General features: G+C 36.2%; 1 pseudogene; it reads left to right on the top strand.

The window, feature by feature from the left end:
- Positions 1–7,426: 7,426 nt before the first annotated feature.
- Positions 7,427–17,539, top strand: part of LOC128591346 (glutathione S-transferase omega-1-like) — a 29,716-nt pseudogene continuing 19,603 nt past the window's right edge.

The raw sequence follows: 17,539 nt of genomic DNA, 5'->3' as shown, positions 1-17,539 counted from the left end.
TATTTTTCTTCAGATTGTGGTATTGATCCTTTACATGCAAAAAATGAGAGAAGAAATTGGTATAAGATACACAGTTCCTCATTCAAATTATTGAAACACAAATGCTATCTATTAATATGTGTTTTTTCGTATATTCTTTAAATCACAGAATTTTTTAGGCAACACAATCTTTCTTAAATCTAGAACTATTCACCATTCAAAGCTCCCGTACCCACATCTTATAATCTCCCCATGACAGAGGCCTCCATTTATAGGATGCCAAAGTTAAATAAACTATGTATGTAAATATATGTTGGATTTATATACATATGTAAATCAATGTATATAAATATATGGTTGGATGTTGGTGAAAAGTGAGGTGATGTAAATTCTACATAATGAAATTAATTTATTTGTAAAGTAGCTTCTTCCTACTTAAACTATTTCAAGCAACTTAAAATTAAAACATAGATACAGAAATGTATTTCAAATAAAGTAAATATGAATGGTGAACGTGGAAGAATTTTTTCTTTTGCTTCTTTATAGTCTGATAAGTTTCCCAAATTTTTCATAATGAGTATATTTTTTAAGTAAATTCAAAATATGTAGGATAATATTTAGAAATAAACATATCCTACATCAAGCACACAGAGTGAACTCAGTGTGAGTTTAAAATGGCTTGGTATTTTTCCAGAGGCTTAAGGGACCTGGGCACCCCCGGGACACACACAGAGTTGGCTTGCCTGGAGTTAAAAATTCCACAAGCCCATTCTCTGAAGCTGTGCGCCCCATGAAGCCTGAGATCAAAGGGTATGCCACCCTTCCTCAGAGATACAGGCTTGATGTATGTTAACAAGAGGGTTGATGTATGTTAACAACATATTGTCAGAAGTCTATAGGTGCTCTGCCCTGAGGAAAAGACACAGTCATTACTTCATACTGAGTAAACTGAGTGAATGCTTGAAGATACTCTTCCATTAACTCTGTTCCCCTGTGGCTACTTTCTTCTTTGTGATCTTTATTTAGATAACTGCCCAGAGATTAGTCAGTGTCTAGAAGAAGATGTTTACTGTAAAAGTGATTGTGTTGATATGGTAACAGGATATTTCTTTTCAAGTTAATTTCAGATAGGTAAAATGAGCTAATGGTGAAACTAACAGATGATAGATTAAGTGTGTACGTGACTAGAAAGGTATAAAATCACAACCCTGAATAAAGAATTTCACTACACGGCATCCCATCCCAAGTAGTCTGTTTCTTGACTTAATAATTACAGGAGCGAGTTTACACCCACGGCAAAGCTGCTGGTCGTTCACATCTCTGGTCACGCAACAAAATACATCAAAAAAGGGCAAAAATCAGAGACTGCATAAAGACAGGAGAAATACATTATACACAGAATATGGTGTAGTCAACTAAGAATGAAATTAAGCTCTTACTTAGAGACCAGAAGCTGGTCTGGTGAAAATTATCTCAGTCATTTGGATAAGATCAAAATCTTTCCTGGTACTATGTTCCAAGAGGAAACTGTCACTTGGTTTTATTGAAAAAGCAAAATACTGGACATAAATACTCAGGCTCCACCCCCAAAATATTCTCAACTAATTTTGAGACCAATTACTTAATATTTCTGAGATTCACAGGGGGAGAAAGTAGTAAGAGTCACTTCATGTTTCTAAGGTCCCTTTGGCTTCAATGTCATATGATCCATGTTCAGGTAGAAAGTTTCAAAATAAAATTGGGAGCTTTTTCTTTTTCTACATTGAAAATGGAACCTCAGCAACAATTCTCGCTGACCCTGAGAACTTGAAAGAAAAACTGTATCCCTTTGCTCATGTAACGATAAAGACAATTCAGAGTCTTGCCTTCGCCAAAGATAAAAAGAATGACTCTTACACTCTCCTCTTTCCTAGATTTCTGTTTTTAGACTTTCACACAAGCAAAAAATATATAGAGGGAGTCAGTCTTTTCCAAGTCTCCTGCTGCTCCTTTGTATGTATTTAAACCCAGTGTTTTAGCAGAAGATGAGAATAGATACTCAGTGCTGATGTAAATGGCAATGCCGTCATCACTCAGCTAACAAGAAAACAGAAATCAAGGAGAAGGGAAGTCGAGCAGTTCTGAGGTTGATGGTAGTCAGACATGCTATCCAATTCTTTTTTTTTTTATTATTAACTCATAGTTCAATGATGTCTTTCTTTTCCAAGTTATAGTAGCACTACCTAAATTCTCCATTTGGTAATGTCTCATGCAAAATCAAGACATGTTTTCTTTTGAGTCGACTTCTTTCTATAAAATGTAGTTAGTTTCATGATCTTCCAATGTCACACTCAGAGGGCCTCCTACCAGGTCAGCAGTATCTTAGGGGCAGCAATGTATTGTAGCACTTTCTACCTTTCATGGTAGCTTTCCAGAACCTGTGCCCTGCATGTGGGGTTTTGGTTGAGACTTACATTCTCTGCATCTGAGAGGTTATTTAGAGAGTGTGGATTGGTTAAATGAACTTAGCTATGACTTGCCTGTTGCCAGTGTCTCCATTCTAGTACTTTGTTCAAAATCACTTGACCTGCCTTTTTTGTTACTTCTCCAACTTCCCCCAAGGGAACTTCTTTCCCTTGTTTCTTTCTATTTCTAACCCAACATCTTCTTCCAGATTTACATGAAATTTTACCTTTCCTCTTTCTATTTCTAACCCAACATCTTCTTCCAGATTTACATGAAATTTTACCTTTCCTAAAAGACTTCTGCTCTTAATATTTTTTCTTCATTTTGACCATCCTTTTTGAAGTGATTTATAGTATCTTGAAAATTCAATTTTCCTTTTTTGCTGCCATTTTAAAATGTTTTGAATGTACTTCCACTCTATAAACTTTGCTTCTAAACAGATTGTGAGAAACAATGCTGGGTCACTTTCTTTTTCTTAGTGCTGAATATGCAATGCCTGGTACATTGTAGTAACTCAATAAATGTTAGTTTCTTCTTTTTGCAGCAGCCTCAAAATAGCAGGCAGTAGAAATGTCTTATAAAATTACACTGATACCCCAGGCTGAGCAAGAGGGAGGCCCCGTTTCTACCTAAAATGAAAAATGCTAGCCAGGCATTGTGGTGGGCACTTGTAGTCCCAGCTACTTAGAGGCTAAAGCAAGAGAATTGCTTGAGCCCAAGAGTTTGAGGTTGCTGCAAGCTATGACGTCACGGCACTCCACGAGGGCAACAGAGTGACATTCTATCTCAAAAAAAGAAATAAAGTAAGATAAAAAATAAAAATACAATACAATAAAATAAAATTACACTGAGACCGTCTTATAATATAAAACCATATTTTTAACAGGAAAAAAAGGGAGGTGCTTCATATAACAAGTTTCCTGAAACAATAAAGGCTGGAAGCAGCAGACAGAATGAAGAGTTACTCTTAGTGAAGTTATCTGACACCAAAACCAAAGGGCTAAATTCTTGCCATATTCTATCCCACAGTGATAAATTAGAAACCACTTAGATATCCAGAATAAGAAAATTGTTAATTTAATTATGGCACCTAAGCAATGGAATATTATTTAGTCACTAAAATTCATATTTTATAAGACTAAAATGTTAAAACTATTTCTGGTAATGAGTTTGGCCCTCAGTGACCACTGCCACTCTACCATGTTTATTAATTCAAAGTAGAGTGGAGTAAAATGACAAGAAACTTGTTACATTTTGGAATCACAGGATAGCAAAACTCTATACAGAAGCTGTGTGATGACTCTCGTGGGGGCAGAGCTGGCACCCTAAAAAAGGCTGTGACTTTGCTAAAGTCAAATAGCCAGTTCAACAGAGGGCACTTCAATCTAAATCATCTCAACAGAGTACCCTTGTGACTCTGCCTTTGTAGCTCTGCTTCTTCCTGAATCAATACTTTTCAAACTATTAACATGTACTTCTTGGTGCTCCATCTCTAATACGGCTATGGAAGGTTAATTTCCTCCATTTCTTTTGAATTGAACCCTTCTGATAAAATATTCATGGCAGTTCATCTTTTGTAGACTACCTTCAAAGCTTGTCGAACTGGCATATATGTGCCTCTGATGATTCATGGATGGGGTAAAGTTATTTATAAAGCCACAGGATAAACAAGGCACATCTTCCAGTAACTTCATTTTCATATTAAAGCACAACAATAGATTTCCTTTTCAATAATGGGATCTTAAAAAATTTCAAAGTTATGACTGCTATTAAAACCTTCAGGCTACTCTCTCTGGAATAGGCATTTCGGCGGCCTTGGAGTTAGAACTCAGGAATAAAAGTTGAAGCAGAGAACTTAACAATAGCCAGTGCAATGCAAACCCCTGCAGCATCAGTTTATAAAACTATCTGGACGCCCTGTATTAGTTGTGGTTTGGCCTTGACTTTCTATCAGTCTTAATCTTTGTGTCCACTATCATTTAGCTAGGTACTGAGCACAGTACACATTTATTGCCTAATAAATATAGAATGCATATTAAGGGTGACAAACAGTGAGTGAAACTGCAGAGTTAGAGGATTTGAAAATTTCTGCCTCGGGAAATATGAAGGCCCAGATAAGCAATAGTAAGTAATGTTTTAATCTCTAAGAAAAAATCCACAAATAAAATAGAAGCATCTAGTGAGTTTAATTGCTGTTAAATGTTTATTTAAGCATATGTGGAAGAATTTTGGGGAGAGGAGCTAAAATCACTTCTATTATATTTTTAATAATTTGGTCCTAAAAAAGAATTTAATTACTTATGTAAATGTATATTATTGTATTCAGAAGATAAATAGTACTTAATCATATTGATTATGTTTATGAAAAACCAGAAACCTACATATTTAAAAGCTAATAATTTAATTTATAATTTAATAATTTAATTAATAATTTAAAAATTCAACAGAAAATATATTTTCTCATCTACAAAATTTCAAATTTTATTTGATTGCTTCATGATACATAACTTCAAGAAAAAACAAAAGCTTGCTGCCTTCTGTGGATTATAAATTCATAAAATCAAAAGCATAGGTTAGCTAACCAATGGGATTTTTCCACATTTTCATAGTAAGGTGGATAATGGCTCCCTTTTCATAAAAATAATGCTATAACAATTTGAATACAAATACTTAAAAATAGAGAAAAAAATCCCTTGAACACTGCTATAATTGAGAAAGCCATAACCTTGGTCTTAGGAGACTTGAATCCTAATCTTGAATGTTCAGGACACATAAATAATGTTATAAATATTCAGAATCTTTGACACTAGAAATGCAACTTACTGACTAAATTCACTATTGCTCACTTTTTGTGAAAATTTCTCTAAAGGACATAAAGGATAGTTTTATAGGCTCTTAGTGTAATATTTCTCAGAGCTGTTTATGGAATAAATTTAGATTCTACCAAGATGACTTTATTTTATTTTAATAATTCTCTATTATGAAAATACATATTACAAAAAAATTTTCCTATTGTAGTAGTGTTCAAAATGTTCTTTGATATTTACATTATTTATTTGTTTTAAAAGAGATTATATGAAATATTAATATAAATATGATAGGTGATAATAAAGTAAAAAATATTTCAGTAATACAGGATGCCTGATTTTTGAGAAATAAATACTTCCCTAGGCTATGCAAACTCCAACTTGAAAAATTCTAGACCATGTGGTAATCAATACCATGTTTCCCCAAAAATAAAATGTCCACCGAAAATAAGACCCACTTACAGGTTTCCTTCTGGGTGAAATATAAGGCATCCCCCGAAAATAAGCCCCCCCCCAGGCTCTGTCTCAGAATGAAAATTAACTTACTGTAAACTGGTTGCTAGGGCCATCCCGACTGGCATCTAGCAACCAGTGACTTTTCGGTAATCCTGACATCACTGCTGTGTGGAGGCGGAGCGTAGGTCGGAGTGAGTGGTGAGCGCAGGGCGGGAGAGAGGAGGAGACTTTCGCAGATGCATGTAGAAGAACAGGAGGATCAGAACGGACGGGAAGCCGCAAATGTGGTAAATGCTGGTCTGTCTCTGGTGACACTGCCTGATGCTCACGGCTGCCCTCATGATGACTGAAGGTAGGATTCACAGTTTGTCTGGTTTGTGTTGACAACTACCATACTACTGTACCATATACCGGTAATAAATTTCCTTTATTTTCATTTAACAGTAAATGTGTACCGTATTCTTCTTCATGGAAAAATAAGACATCCCCTGAAAATAAGACCTAGCGCATCTTTGGGAGCAAAAACTAATATAAGACACTGTCTTATTTTGGGGGAAACAGGGTATCAATACCCTCCCCCCATTTTTAAATACAGGCCTCTAGTAAAAGTACACCGTGGTAGCTTTTACAGTCTCTTTTTTGTCTCTAATGCATAAATTTTGTGTCCCACATGTAAACTTTGAGAACCTTAAGCTAAATTTTATTTTTCTTTGGGTGGCACCTGTGGCTCAGTGGGTAGGGTGCTGGACCCATATACCGAGGGTAGCAGGTTCAAATCCGGCCCCGGCCAAACTGCAGCCAAAAAATAGCTGGGCGTTGTGGTGGGCACCTGTCGTCCCAGCTACTTGGGAGGCTGAGGCAAGAGAATCGCCTAAGCCCAAGAGCTGGAGGTTGCTGTGAGCTGTGATGCCATGGCACTCTACCGAGGGTGACAAAGTGAGACTCTGTCTCCAAAAAAATTTATTTTTATTCAAAATGCAGTTTCTTATGTCTTAGGGGGTTCTTCACATTAATTACTCAACATGCTTTGAATCTTAACTATTCAACGTCTTTTAAAGGGAAGCTTTCATATGGATATAGCTCATCACCCAGGACCTTTTCCAAGGGAGCATAGTTTCAATAATCAATTCCATGTGGTATTAGTGCTGATTATTGGACATACACATAAAAGAAAAAAAATAGAGACCACTGAAATAAATCCATTTAAATAGGATTAATTGAATTTTAATAAAGGCACTTAAATATTTCAATGGGCAAGGTAATAAAATGTTTGTTTAACTGAAAATGCTGAAACAACTGGAACTTTAGGGGAAAAATGAGTCTTGAATCTTATCACACATCCTATGTAAAAATTAATACAAAATAGATCATAGATCTAAACATAAAAGCTAAATCTACAAAATTTCTAGAAAGAAACAGGGAAAAAATCATGGTTAACTCATAAGATTTTCTAGGTGGGTTACAAAAATCACCAACCATGTAAGAAAAATATGCAAATGAAACTTATTCAAAATAAAAAGAAACCACTTTCGGAGAGACATCAATATGAAAAGAAAAACCACAGATTGGAAAAAAAATTGACAATACATATATGTCTGATAGAATATCTGGCAAAAAATTCATAACTCAATAATAAAGAGACAAGCAATTCAATTTTTTAAAAAGATTGTCAAAATATATGAACAAACTTCACAAAATAAGATACGCAAAGGACCAATAAGCCCATGGAAAGATGCTCAATGGCATCAGTCATCCGGGACATGCAAATTAAAATGATGACATCACACACACCCATAAGAATTACTACAACTTTTCTGAGATTGGTAATGTCACATGTTGGCAAAGACTTAGGATAACAAAAGTCTCATACATGCTAGTAAGAATATGTGAGAGCACTTTGGAAATCTGTTTTGTAGTAATGTTCAAATTAAGCACATACTTAGTATGTAACACATTAATTCCATCCCTGGGTATTTACCTAACAGAAATGAGTGCTATAGCCACATAAAATCGGTATACAAATACACATAGCAGTTGTGATCATAGTAGCTCCGAAGTAGACACAATCTAAAGTTTGAATAACAGGTGAGTAAATAGAAAACTACTACTACTTAGCAATTAAAAAAGAATGAAATCTTAGAAATGGACATAAAGAAGTCAGAAATAAAAGAGTATATATTATATCTGTGATGAAATTGTAGAATCAGCACAACCATTCTGTAGCAACAGTAGACAGACCAGTGTTTGTCTAAGGCCAGCAGTCAAGGAGATTGACTTTAGAAAGGGATACATTTCTGAGTTAATAGAACTCTTCTAAAAATTTTGTTTTGAGATGTTAGTTACACATGCAGATTCACTTATGTGTTGATCTGTACAATTAAAGTGGGTTGCATTTTATTTTATGCAAATTATAACTTGATAAAATTTATGTTTTAAAAAACTATAAAATTATATTAATATAGTGTCCGCTTATGGGGTAGAATTGTAATGAGCACAAGGGAACTTTACAGAGGGATGAAAATATTCTGTATTTTCATTGGGGTGTTATTCTGCTGTATACATTTGTCAAAATTTGAACTGTAAGCTTAAAATCTACCCAATATATTCTATGCAAATTATTCTTCTATTAAATAAGATAGTATTTCCCCTTCTTTCAAATCATTGAAGGTATATTACACACACATCTATATACTATGCATGTATATTTGTATGTCTAAAAGTTAATAAGATGGACATTTTTGTTTACTGATGTTGGGAGTACAAACTAATATATTTTTGGAAATAAATTTGCCAATATTTACTAAGCTTCTGAATATTTATATGCTTTGATCAAGTAGCTTCCCTCAGACTTTTATACGAACAAAACACTCAGAAGTACATTTATGTGTAAAGATATTCATCCCATATAACCTGTAATTTAGAAAATTGGAAAGAAACCTGAATGTCGAACAAGTATGATATAATTAAATAAATTATGGCATTACCATGTGGTTGATTACAAAGTCATTAAGTGATGTTTATAAATGATTTTTAATAGAATGGAAAATATTATGTTAAAAATTTAGAATAAGGAAAAGAAATCAAATAATATTTAGAATATTATCCCTACAACATAAAATATGAATGTGAAAACATAAAAGAAATCAATGTAAATTTAATAGTAGCTATTACTGTAAACCAAGATTATGATTGTTATATTCTTCTTTTTTTTACATTTTTAACCCAAATTTATTTTTATTTTTAGTTATTTTTTTTTGATTGTTGGGGATTCATTGAGGGTACAATAAGCCAGGTTACACTGATTGCAATTGTTAGGTAAAGTCCCTCTTGCAATCATGTCTTGCCCCCATAAAGTGTGACACACACCAAGGCCCCACACCCCTCACTCTATCCCTCTTTCTGCTCCCCCCTCATAACCTTAAATGTCATTAATTGTCCTCATATCAAAATTGAGTACATAGGATTCATGCTTCTCCATTCTTGTGATGCTTTACTAAGAATAATATCTTCCACCTCCATCCAGGTTAATACGAAGGATGTAAAGTCTCCATTTTTTTTAAAAGCTGAATGGTATTCCATGGTATACATATACCACAGCTTGTTAATCCATTCCTGGGTTGGTGGGCATTTAGACTGTTTCCACATTTTGGCGATTGTAAATTGAGCTGCAATAAACAGTTTAGTACAAGTGTCCTTATGATAAAAGGACTTTTATCCTTCTGGGTATATGCCCAGTAATGGGATTGCAGGATCAAATGGGAGGTCTAGCTTGAGTGCTTTGAGGTTTCTCCATACTTCCTTCCAGAAAGCTTGTACTAGTTTGCAGTCCCACCAGCAGTGTAAAAGTGTTCCCTTCTCTCCACATCCACGCCAGCATCTGCAGTTTTGAGATTTTGTGATGTGGGCCATTCTCACTGGGGTTAGATGATATCTCAGGGTTGTTTTGATTTGCATTTCTCTAATATATAGAGATGATGAACATTTTTTCATGTGTTTGTTAGCCATTCGTCTGTCATCTTTAGAGAAAGTTCTATTCATGTCTCTTGCCCATTGATCTATGGGATTGTTGGCTTTTTTCATGTGGATTAATTTGAGTTCTCTATAGATCCTAGTTATCAAGCTCTTGTCTGATTCAAAATATGCAAATGTCCTTTCCCATTGTGTAGGTTGTCTCTTTGCTTTGGTTATTGTCTCCTTAGCTGTACAGAAGCTTTTCAGTTTAATGAAGTCCCATTTGTTTATTTTTGTTGTTGTTACAATTGCCATGGCAGTCTTCTTCATGAAGTCTTTCCCCAGCCCAATATCTTCCAGTGTTTTTCCTATGCTTTCTCTCAGGATTTTTATTGTTTCATGCCTTAAATTTAAGTCCTTTATCCATCTTGAATCAATTTTTGTGAGTGGGGAAAGGTGTGGGTCCAGTTTCAGTCTTTTACATGTAGACATCCAGTTCTCCCAACACCATTTATTGAATAGGGAGTCTTTCCCCCAAGGTATGTTCTTGTTTGGTTTATCGAAGATTAGGTGGTTGTAAGATGTTAGTTTCATTTCTTGGTTTTCAATTCGATTCCAAGTATCTATGTCTCTGTTTTTTTGCTAGTACCATGCTGTTTTGACCACTATGGCTTTGTAGTACGGACTAAAATCTGGTATGCTGATGCCCCAAGCTTTATTTTTATTACTAAGAACTGCCTTAGCTATACGGAGTTTTTTCTGGTTTCATACAAAATGCAGAATCATTTTTTCCAAATCTTGAAAGTACGATGTTGGTATTTTGATAGGAATGGCATTGAATAGGTAGATTGCTTTGGGAAGTATAGACATTTTAACAATGTTGATTCTTCTCATCCATGAGCATGGTATGTTCTTGCATTTGTTAATATCCTCTGCTATTTCCTTTCTGAGGATTTCATAGTTTTCTTTATAGAGGTCCTTCACCTCCTTCGTTAGGTATATTCCTAGGTATTTCATTTTCTTTGAAACTATGGTGAAGGGAGTTGTGTCCTTAATTAGCTTCTCATCTTGAAAGTTATTGGTGTATACAAAGGCTACTGACTTGTGGACATTGATTTTATATCCTGAAACATTCCTGTGTTTTTTGATGACTTCTAGGAGTCTTGTGGTTGAGTCTTTGGGGTTCTCTTAATATAAGATCATGTGGTCAGCAAAGAGGGAGAGTTTGACCTCCTCTGCTCCCATTTGGATTCCCTTTATTTTCTTGTCTTGACTAATTCTATTGGCTAGAACTTCCAGCACTACGTGGAATAGTAAAGTTGGCAGAGGACAACCTTGTCTGGTTCCAGTTCTAAGAGGAAAAGCTTTCAGTTTTACTCCATTCAGTAAAATATTGGCTGTGGGTTTGTCATAGATAGCTTCAATCAGTTTTAGAAATGGGCCACCTATGCTTATACTCTTCAGTGTTCTAATTAGAAAAGGATACTGAGGGCGGCTCCTGTGGCTCAGTCGGTAAGGTTCCAGCCCCATATACCGAGGGTGGCAGGTTCAAACCCGACCCCGGCTGAACTGCAATCAAAAAATAGCCGGGCGTTGTGGCGGGCGCCTGTAGTCCCAGCTACTCAGGAGGCTGAGGCAAGAGAATCACTTAAGCCTGGGAGTTGGCTTAAGTTACTGTGAGCTGTGTGATGTCACGGCACTCTACGGAGGGCCATAAAGTGAGACTCTGTCTCTACAAAAAAAAAAAAAGAAAAAGAAAAAAAAAGGATACTGAATTTTATCTAATGCTTTTTCTGCATCTATTGAGAGGATCATCTGATCTTTATTTTTGCCTCTGTTAATATGGTGGATAACGTTTATAGACTTGCGTATGTTAAACCAGCCTTGCATCCCTGGGATGAAGCCTACTTCATCATGATGAATGACTTTTTTGATGATAAGCTGTAAGCTATTGGCTAGGATTTTGTTGAGAATTTTTGTATCTATATTCATGAGCGAGACTGGTCTGAAATTCTCCTTTTTTTTTGGTCTTTTCCTGGTTTTGGTATCAGGGTGATGTTTGCTTCATAGAATGTGTTGGGGAAGATTTCTTCTTCCTCAATTTTTTGGAATAATTTCTGCAGTACAGGAATAAGCTCTTCCTTGAAGGTTTGATAGAATTCTGGAGTGAAGCCATCTGGACCAGGGCATTTTTTGGTTGGAAGATTTTTATTGTTTCTTTAATCTCAGTGCTTGAAATTGGTCTGTTCAGGAGCTCTATTTCTTCCTGGCTAAGTCTAGGGAGAGGGTGTGATTCCAAATATTTATCCATTTCCTTCACATTGTCAAATTTCTGGGCATAGAGTTTCTGGTAGTATTCAGAGATGATCTCTTGTATCTCTGTGGGATCAGTTGTTATTTCCCCTTTATCATTTCTGATTGAGGTTACTAGAGATTTTACATTTCTATTCCTCGTTAGTCTGGCCAATGGTTTATCTATTTTATTTATTTTTTCAAAAAACCAACTCCTTGTCTCATTAATTTTCTGAATGATTCTTTTGTTTTCAATTTCATTGATCTCTGATTTGATTTTGGATAATTCTTTTCTTCTACTGAGTTTGGGCTTAGATTGTTCTTCTTTTTCCAATTCCATAAGATGGCTTATGAGATTGTTGATGTGCTCTCTTTCTGTTTTTCGAATGTAGGCATCTAAAGCGATGAATTTTCCTCTCAAAACTGCTTTTGCAGTATCCCACAGGTTTTGGTAGCTTGTGTCTTCATTGTTGTTATGCTCAAGGAAGTTAATGATTTCCTGTTTTATTTCTTCCTGCACCCATCTGTTATTCAACAGAAGATTGTTTAATTTCCATACCTTTGGGTGGGGTCGAGCATTTTTGTTAGAGTTGAGTTCCACCTTTAGTGCCTTATGGTCTGAGAAGATACAAGGTAAAATTTCAATTCTTTTGATTCTGTTGATATTTGTTTTGTGTCCCAGGATATGATCAATTTTGTAGAATGTTCCATGGATGATGAGAAGAATGTATATTCTTTATCTTTGGGGTGGAGTGTTCTATATGCGTCTATCAAGCACAGTTGTTCTAGGGTCTCATTTAAATCTCTGATATCTTTGTTTAATTTCTGTTTAGAGGATCTGTCCAGCTCTTTAAGAGGAGTGTTAAAGTCCCCTGTTATTATGCTATTATCAGATATCATATTGCTCAGACTGAGTAAGGTCTGTTTCAAGAATCTGGGAGCACTTAAATTGGGTCCATAAATATTTAGCATTGAAACGTCTTCTTGTTGTATTTTTCCCTTGACCGATATAAAGTGACCATCTTTGTCTTTTTTGACTTTAGTTGCTTTAAATCCACATGTATCTGAAAATAAGATTGCAACTCCTCTTTTCTTCTGAATTCCATTTGCCTGAAAAATTGTCTTCCAACCCTTGACTCGGAGCTTGAATTTGTCTTTTGAAGCCAGGTGTGTTTCTTGCAGACAGCAAATGGATGGCTTGTGTTTTTTAATCCAGTCAGCCAATCTATGTCTCTTCAGTGGGGAATTCAAGCCATTAACATTTATTGAGATAATTGATAAGTGTGATAGTATTCTATTCGTCTTATTTTGTGAGAGTCCATTGCTTAGTTTTATATCTTGCATCAGTGTGGAGGTTAGGTTCTGTCCTTTAATTTCTGAGCTCTTACTTTGCTGCTAATCCATTGTGGTGGTCAGTGTGCAGAACAGGTTGAATTATTTCCTGTAGAGCTGGTCTTGTTGTGGCGAATTTCCTCAATGTTTGTATATCCGTAAATGATTTGATTTCTCCGTCAATTTTGAAGCTTAGCTTAGCAGGGTACAGAATTCTGGGCTGGAAATTGTTCTGTTTAAGTAGATTAAAGGTAGATGACCATTGTCCTTTTGCTTGGAAAGTTTCATTAGAGAAGTCTGCGGTCACTCTGATGGATTTGCCCTTGTACGTCAACTGGCACTTAGTCCTGGCAGCTTGCAGAATCTTTTCTTTTGTCTTGACTTTGTATAGGTTCATCACATTGTCTCTTGGAGAAGCTCGGTTAGAGTTGATGTGACCTGCAGTCCGATATCCCTCTGAAAGCAGTGTGTCAGTATCTTTGGTGATGGTTGGGAAATTTTCTTTTATAATATTCTCTAGTATGGCTTCCATTCCTCTGGGGCATTCTTCTTCCCCTCCTGGAATTCCAATAACTCGTATGTTGGAACGCTTCATGAAGTCCCATACTTCTGACAGTGAACGTTCTGCTTTCTCTCTCTTCTTTTCTGCCTCTTTTACTGTCTGAGTTATCTCAAGAACTTTGTCTTCTACCTCTGAAATTCTTTCTTCTGCATGGTCTAACCTGTTGCTGATACTTCCCATTGCATCTTTAAGTTCCCTAATTGACTGTTTCAGTTTCTTCAGCTCTGCTATATCCTTTTTATATTCTTCATATCGTTCATCTCTTATTTGATTCTGTTTTTCGATTTCCTTTTGGTTATTTTCCACTTTATTAGCAGTTTCCTTCATTGTTTCCATCATTTCTTTTATTGTTTTCAACATGTGTATTCTAAGTTCCCTTTCTGTCATTCCTAACATTTTTTATAGGTGGAATCATCTGCAGTAGCTACCTCATGGTCCCTTGGCGGGGTTGTTCTGGAGTGGTTCTTCATGTTGCCTGGAGTTTTCTGCTGATTCTTCCTCATGAGTGATTTCTTTTATCTGTTTCCTTGTCCTAATTTTCCTTTCCCTTCCTCTTGCTCTTTAAGTTCTCATGCCTGTGGACTAAAGGTTACAGGAGCAGAAGGGTGAGAAGGTTGAAGAGCAAAAAAGGGATGAAAGAAAGGAGGACCGAGTTATAATAAAAAAAAGAAAAATAGAGAAAGGAGCGTGGGTGGGTAAAAGGAATATTGACAAAAAGAAGAGAGGCACAGAAAGAGGGAGACAGAGCAATATAGGTGTACAGTAGGGTACTTTGACGCAACCTTAAAAGAACCCCTCCTTCTGGGGGTGCCCAGTTGAGTGGTTCCCTTGCGGTCAGCAGCTCTTTGCTAACCTGATCAGACACAGTACCCCACCTCCACCAAGTAGAGAGGAAAGACAAAAATGCTATAAATCAAACCAAAACAAGCAAACAGAAAACTTTACGGGATAAAATTGGGTGGAAAACCAAATAATAGCGGTAGAAACACTAGCAAAAATGAAGTTCTAGTTATTGAAAAAGGCAGCAATGGGAAATTATAATTAAACTAGAAAAATTGAGAAAGTAAAGGATCTGTATGGAAAAGGTTGAAATTAAAAAACAAAAAAACATCAACAACATCAAAATAAACAAACAAACAAAAAAAAACAAACCAAAAACAAACAAACAAACAAACAAACAAAAAACCAAAACACAACCAAAAACAAAGCAGTATGTATATGTTATTGAATATTGTCTGGGCAACACGTGGTCTTCTGGGGTATGAGATATTAATCAGTGTTTTGACACGACTGGAGGCTGCTGATTTCTCAACCCCCAGCAGGTAGACACCCTAAATCTCTCTTTAGCCCACTTGAAAGGAACTTTGAACTTGTAAACTTGCTGAGCACAAGCTTTCCCAGTAAAGGCTTGTCACTGGAATCACTGCTGAAGTGGCTATCCACTTACCCAGTGTGCCAAAACCAGTCTCACTCTGCCCCTGAGGGTTAGGGCTGCAAGGCGGCTCAGACCCCACCCTTAGGCTACTTGGTCACTGGGTTACCAGCTCCCACCCGATTCTAGCTCTGCAATCCTGAGGGCGGTGCTTGCCGGGGCAGATTGCTCACAATGGCTTCCTGTGACCCACAGCCAAACACTATTAGCTCCGTCTGGATCAGCGGCTCAGACTGGGGCCCTAGACAATGGCCAAAGTTCTCCGCACTCCTGCTCAGGCCTTCCCCAAGGCAGTTCAACTGAGTGCCAAGTCCAAAGACACCAAAACAGTTCACAGGTAAGGCCTCTCTGGTTTGCAGTCTCGCTGCTACTGAACTTACAGTTGCGGGCGGGTTTAGATGGATTGAACACACGTGACCACTTGCCCTTTTTCCACTGTTTTAGTCCTCCTCTTGGGGTCCAGAAGTCTCTCACTGACTCCCTGTATCCTCACAGGGGTGATGATAGGCAGATCCCACCAGCCAGAGATGCCTGGATTCCTATCTCCCCAGACTCACGGTGCCCAGATGCAAGGAAGCTGTTACTCGGCTGCCATCTTGCTCCGCCCCCCGATTGTTATTTTCTTTTCTTTATAGTTTCCTGTGATCCTTATTTTCCTAATTTGCAAGTATTTTTGTGAGAAAATTAGGATTAAAATTACATAATAAATCTTTCTCGTTAGTATTTGCAAATATAAATGTGTATTATTGTATAAAGATACTAAAACTTTGTATTATAAAGATATCTAATATATGCCCCATACAGTGGCAAACTCTATGATTAATGTTTTTGATTTACAAATAAAACATGACATTTCTCTGAATATAAGACATTGAATTATTTTTATCAGTTTGGAATTTTTTTGTTAAGCTTTGTCTTCTTAATTGTTATGACTACTAAAAAGTAACTTCTATTTTTTCTTTGAAAGGAGAATTAATAACTTGTATAAAGTAGAATTGCATTTTTAATATAGTACTCAATACTCATAATGACTGCTCATGTTGTGACAGATAGACAATTCTCTATATTAATTAATAATGTCAGTAATAATTTGTATTAATTACTGTAATTAATGCTTACATGATTCCCCACCATTCCCAGCTCCCTTTCAGCATAACCGTACGATGAATTCTGGCGAAAGGTTTTACCTTTCAGATGTTTCTTCCCCTGTAAATCTTCCCCTATAAAATCTTCAACATCAGATGGAAACATTAGGATATTCTGCATGAAGATCTGCTGGGTATCACTAACCAGCAGCAGAAATTTTTTTTTTATGTTAAGCCACTGAGATTTCAGGATTTCTTTCTCACTTCAGCTTCAACTAACTGCACTTACTAATACAAATGTTGCTATTAGGCTGCTATAAAACAAAAGCTTTCACATCTATTAAGTGGGAAAAGCATAGACACTAGAAAGGTGATGAAACATGTTACCCTTGGCCGTGTGTGGTAGTGCTTACTAGAAGTGTGGCCTATACTTGACAAGTTATTACAAAAACAACAAAAAGAGCTTTTGAAACAATTTTCTGGGGTATAAGTGAAAACAGAAAGGAATATTCAAGGCCTTGTAGATTGGGGGAAAAATGAATGATTCTAGACAACATCCCATAAGGGACAGTATTTTTAAAAGGCTCTTTTCAATAAATGGAATATGGAGTGTTAGCTCAAATGACTTAAAAAAGATTAGATTCATGATAGTAGCAAGCCAATGAAGAGAAGTATGGGGCAAGAAAGTACAGACATGTAGCAAATCTGGGACATCAATGCCACTACAAGCATACGAAGGGGAAAAAAATTATTAAATTTGTAAATCAAGTTTTAACTTCATGCAAATCACGGGTTTGATCTAAAAATACTGTGAATATTTAAATATAACACGATCATTAGGCCTTCAAACTTCCCTAAACAAGAAATAGACTGAGATAGAAAAACTATACAGTCCTAAAGACAGCACACTCTCTAACAGCTCCTTAAAATATAGCAAAGAGAAAATGATAGAAAAACAACCCCTTTATGAGCCATGAAAAACAATAGTCAAGAAACTTTCCTCTGGTTGTTGAATCAGGAGCTGGATAAACACAGTACATCCAATAAGATTTCAGAATAACCACCGTCCAATACAGGCTGCATGTCTCTCATTCTTTCATTTATAATGGGAGATTTTATTGGGATTATCCTCTTCTTTCCCCACTACTGCATACTGGAGGAGGAAAATGTAGACATCTTGCTTTTTAGCTGATAGATA

Source organism: Nycticebus coucang, chromosome 8, assembly GCF_027406575.1.
Source record: "Nycticebus coucang isolate mNycCou1 chromosome 8, mNycCou1.pri, whole genome shotgun sequence".
Classification (NCBI taxonomy): Eukaryota; Metazoa; Chordata; class Mammalia; order Primates; family Lorisidae; genus Nycticebus; species Nycticebus coucang.
The sequence above is the reverse complement of the archived record's forward strand: the minus strand, read 5'-3'. Positions and strand labels throughout refer to the sequence as shown.